This window comes from Chrysemys picta, unplaced genomic scaffold, assembly GCF_011386835.1.
Source record: "Chrysemys picta bellii isolate R12L10 unplaced genomic scaffold, ASM1138683v2 scaf2046, whole genome shotgun sequence".
Taxonomy (NCBI): Eukaryota; Metazoa; Chordata; order Testudines; family Emydidae; genus Chrysemys; species Chrysemys picta.
In genome coordinates, this window is record NW_027054750.1 from 3,817 (window position 1) to 8,589 (window position 4,773).

Genomic DNA, 4,773 nt, shown 5'->3' on the forward strand with positions numbered 1-4,773 from the left:
GAGCTGGACTGTTCCCGTGCCAGGCAAACCTGCTTTCATGGTTAGCGTGGTCTTGCCTCCAGCTTTCCTGTATTACTTTTAAGCAATTGTCCTGGCCTCCTGAGAATGTGAATAACTCCCATAGGCTCGCTGATCACCGTGACCACACTCCCCCGGAGCCTTCTCCTTGCCGTCAGCTCCCTCACTCCCTGCCCATAACTCTCCTCCCACAGTCCAGGGACCAGTTATTTTGCACTTTGCTGTATTTTGACTACAGTCTCCTCTGTAAATGTGTGTGTGTGTGTGTGGGAGGGTGGGGGTAGGGGTGAGGGTGGGGGTGGGGGAGGGGTGAGAATTGCCATATGAAAGGTGGCGAGGAGAGAGCTTGTCTCTAACTCTACAGAGCTTTGATCTCCTTGCTGTGATTCACACCCTTACTGCTGCGTAATAGAGGTGAAGGAGGCATGGCCCAGTCTAGTGGCACTAGCCCATTTCAGTCATGAGGACAGAGGTTGCTGTGCTCTGGGTTTATCCTGCCAGCCTGGGGCTGGCCAATCACTGTACTGTTATGTAATAAGGGTCCTCTGTGGAACGCATAATGAGCTAGTCAGGGTCAAAGGTTATTTGGTCCGTCCTCAGCCATGAATTTTAGCAGGCGGATGCTGCTCCTCCCTCTTTTCTCCTCTTTGTGGAATTTGGCGGTGCCCAGCAGTTCGTGTGTTGGGGGATCAACAAGGAAAAAAGAAGTTTAGCAACAGCAGAGAAAGGGGAACCCTGGATTAGCTTTATTCCAGCTCAATCATCACACTATTAATGACGGAAATGGTCTCTGCTCTGTCCTTTGTAGGGCTCAAAGAACACATTCTCTTCTCCATGGGCCTGGGCCAAAGCCCATTAAAGACAACAGAGAGACTGACTTCCGTGAGCTTTGTTTGGATCAGGCCACTATGAACAAAGAGGGGTTGGACTCATTCCTGCGTCTCTAGGCTTAGCCTATAACCATCTCACTGTCCACTATTTCCTTTGACTGACGGGCTGGTCTCACCCTCACTCAGATCCCGGACTAAGGAACTGGATCTGGGGAGTTTGTACCCAATATCCCCCACCTCCTCCCTCTTTACATCTGAGGGTCTCTCTGATGAGTCCTTGCTGAGGACTGTCAAGTCATATTGCCCTGGCCTGATCTTCTTTGACTAACCACCAGGAAATACGGGCTTCCAGGGCTCCATCTGTGTCTTTGCATTAACCAAGTGTATCTTCCTGCCTCATTTAACTACCAGGCTCCTCTGATCAGCGAAGCAGCAGAAAAGCTTCCTGACTCAGGATACAGAGTAACTCTGCTGCTCAGTGCAGCATCTGCCAACCTGCCAGCCTTGAGGCCCAGCCTGTGATATGGTTCTGCAGATCCTAGGCTCAGTGCAGATCCTGGCAGCTGCGTGGGAATGTGCCTGAAAGCCGCTTTTGTGCACCACCCCCACCAACTTGGAGGCCATCTGGCCACTGGGCCAGCCCCCAGCATAAAGCAGAGAAGCCTCGGGGATGCCGCAGCCATGCCCCCTCTCCCTTGGGAACACCTCCCTCTCCTGAGGCTGGGAGGAGGGTGGTGTTGGAGCCATTACAACAGGCCGATGGCGCCCATTACAGAAGAGGATGATCACACAGTGGATGACCAAAGCACACAGTACAAATTAGACCCCATTGGTGCCATGACAGGGCCTCTGCGTCCCCATTGCCATCTCCTTGACCCACACCCTGGGACCTCTGCTTCCTCACTGCACTAACCTAAGGATATTACTTACGTTCACGTACCAAGTCCAGGCCTTCTGATCTGGGTCTGTCTGCCGGCGTGCTGGACAGTGCGCCCTAGGGAATCAACACAACGGCTCTCCTGTCAATGCTTACATTCTCCAGGGCGAACTTTCAGAGGTTCAGCCTCTCAACAAAGAGAGCAGTTTTCAAGACGTCTCACGGGAAATCAAACGCAGTCACAATCTGGGAAATTACCGAGGGACTGATGGCCGAATGCTGCACTATTTCCACTGTTCCAGAGGGATTTCCTCAGAAGTATCTGGATGATTATGGTTTCAACACAATCCCTGCCTTTTACATAAACCCCAGGCCACCCCACTTACAGGTCAAGAAATGAGGATGCAAGGTGCCCCAGACATACATATGGGGCACTGCCAGTTGTGAGAATATGGGACTGAGCAACGCTCTGCAATCTCAGTTCAACAAGTCAACAAAACTTACCTCAGCAAAGAAGGCAACTGAGGTGAGCGTGTGCTTCTTCCTGCCCCACTTGGGCCTTGGGCCTGAAATCCTTCCCTCTCTCATGTGGGGCTCTGCAACATAAATACCCATGAGTAACAGGGACAGCAAGCTCTACAGAGCAAATCCGTACGGCAGATGGTAGAAAGAATAGCTTATACTATCTATCTATCTGTCTATCTATCATTACATGTTAATTCACTTACAGCATCTAGGCCTCCCCATTGTAGCTGAATGGTTCACAGTCAGAAGCTGGGATGTATCTGTTGAGGGGCTGGATTGTAGGATGAGAGTCCATGCATAGGCTCAGGCCAATGTCTTCCTATGTCACTGTCCAAAGTCTGGCACTAACATTCATATTCAGGCATCTAGACGAGTGGATTGATTTTCAGAGGAGCTGAACAGCCACGGCTTCGGCAGATTCGAGTGAGAAGTTCTTGGTATTCAGCATTTGAGAAAGGTCAGGCCATTTATTTAGGTGCCTGAGTGTGGCATTGCAGCCGCTGCTATGGGTCGTTTACAATGAATACGGAATCAACATCATCTCGGCACGACAACCAAGTTCAGGATCTAATCGAGCTGTATCCTCTCTGTACTGCTGTACAGTTGCGAAACATTGGGACTGCGCCACTCAGAGTGGGCAAAGCTGGAGGCTTTCCACATAAAATGCCAACGTTGTATATTGGGCATAGAGTGGAATGACTTCATTTGTAAAGCAGATGTTTATGGTCGCTACGGTCTACAGACTACTGGGGCCATTGTCCGCAGATGGCATTTTATGCTTTTCAGACATGTCGCGAGTATGCCACAAGACCAGGCCTGCACAACATATGGCCCGCGGGCCGCATGCGGCGCGTGGGGGCTCACTGTGCGGCCCGCGGGGGGATTCTAAACCCCACGCACACAAAGTCCCGAGGCTGGCGTGGCAGCGCTTCCTGGGGCAGCTCCTGGTGGCGTGCCTGCCCGCCGACAGGAGCCAGCAATGCGGGACACGGGCACGGGGATGGAGCCCTCGTGCGCCGCCGCGCCTCCACCCGCCTCCCCCACCGGCCCCAAGCGGGACACGGAGCCCGCGCGCGTTGCTGCCCCTCCCCACTGCCCCAAGCGGGACACGGGCACGGAGCGCTCGCTCCCCCCCCCAGCGGGACACAGGGCTCAGCCACCGCCCCCGTCCTGAGCGCTTTTTGGCCCACCCCCCCCGGGACTCCTGCCCCATCCAACCCCCTGCGTTCCTTGATGCCCACCCCGGGACCCCTGCCCCATCCACCCCCTTCCCTGTCCCCTGACTGCCCTCCGCTGCCCCATCCAACTCCTCTCCTGTTTCCCCATCCAAACACCCCTTCTCCCTGTCCCCTGACCACCCTTGGAACCCCTGCCCCTGACTGCCTCCCACCACCCCATCCAACCCCTGCTCCTTCCTGACTGCCCCCCGGGACCCTTGCCCCCATTCAATCCCCCTGTTCCCTGCCATCTGACCGCCCCGACGCCTATCCACCCCCCCACCTCCCTGAACTCCCCTGCCCTCTATCCAACATCCTGTCCCTGCTCCCTTACCGCGCTGCCTGGAGGTGGCTGGCGGTGCTACAGCCGCGCCGCTCGGCTGGAGCCAGGCCACACTGCCACTGCGCAGTGCCTGGAGCACCGAGTCAGTCTGAGCTTGCAGCTCCCCGGCTTCCCGCGAATCAGCTGTTCGCGCAGGAAGCCTGGGAGGGCTGAGAAGCAAGCAGCGGCTTCGTGCTCAGGCCCAGGGAGGCAGAGCGGAGGTGAGCTGGGGCGGGGAGCGGTTCCCCCGCGTGCCCCTCCCCCCGGGTTACCTGCTGTGGTGCGGACGGCTCCCCCCACCCCAGCTCACCGCCGCTCCGTCTCCGCCTCCCTGGGCTTGAGCGCGAAGCTGCCGCTTGCTTCTCTGCCCTCCCAGGCTTCCCGCGCGAGCAGCTGATCGCGGGAAGCGGGGGGGGGGAGGGGGAGAAGCAGGGCAGAGTGTTCAGAGGCGGAGCGGAGGTGAGCTGGGGCCGGGGAGCGGGGCGGAGAGCTGGAGCACCCATGGGGTCAGCGCCTAAGGCGCCACTTTTGGATAATGTGCTCAGGGGGAGCAGCCGCTCCCTCTGCTCCCCCCCAGCTACGGTCCTGGTCACTTCAACTTACCGGTTGTTAAATTTAGAAGCCCTTTTAGAACCGGTCCTGCGCAGGACAACTGGTTCTAAAAGGGCTTCTAAATTTAACAACCGGTTCCCGCGAACCGGCTCCCGCTCACCACTGGAGACTCCCCTTGCTGCTCTCACCCTAGGAACCAGAGACCTCCCAGCAGGGCTGGTGAGTGCGGCCAGGGAAGTGGGAAGGGTGTGGTGGAGTGAGTGTCTAGGAGATGTGCGGGGGGTGCTGGGCTGTGAGGGTGTGGAGGGCGCTGGGCAGTGGGGGAGGTTTGTGTGTTTTGGGGTGCTAGGCAGTGGGGGCCTGTTGGGGGGTGCTGGGCAGTGAGGGAGATCTCATAGACTCATAGACTCTAAGGTCAGAAGGGACCATTAT

At 56.7% G+C, this 4,773-nt stretch overlaps 1 long non-coding RNA gene across 1 annotated transcript; it reads right to left on the reverse strand.

Moving 5' to 3' along the window:
• Positions 1-945: 945 nt before the first annotated feature.
• LOC135980166 (uncharacterized) lies at positions 946-3,090 on the reverse strand. Its single transcript, XR_010597367.1, has 3 exons — positions 2,454-3,090; positions 2,230-2,321; positions 946-1,842 (listed from the first exon to the last, which is right to left on the reverse strand). It is a non-coding gene; the product is annotated as an uncharacterized LOC135980166 (long non-coding RNA).
• Positions 3,091-4,773: the final 1,683 nt, after the last annotated feature.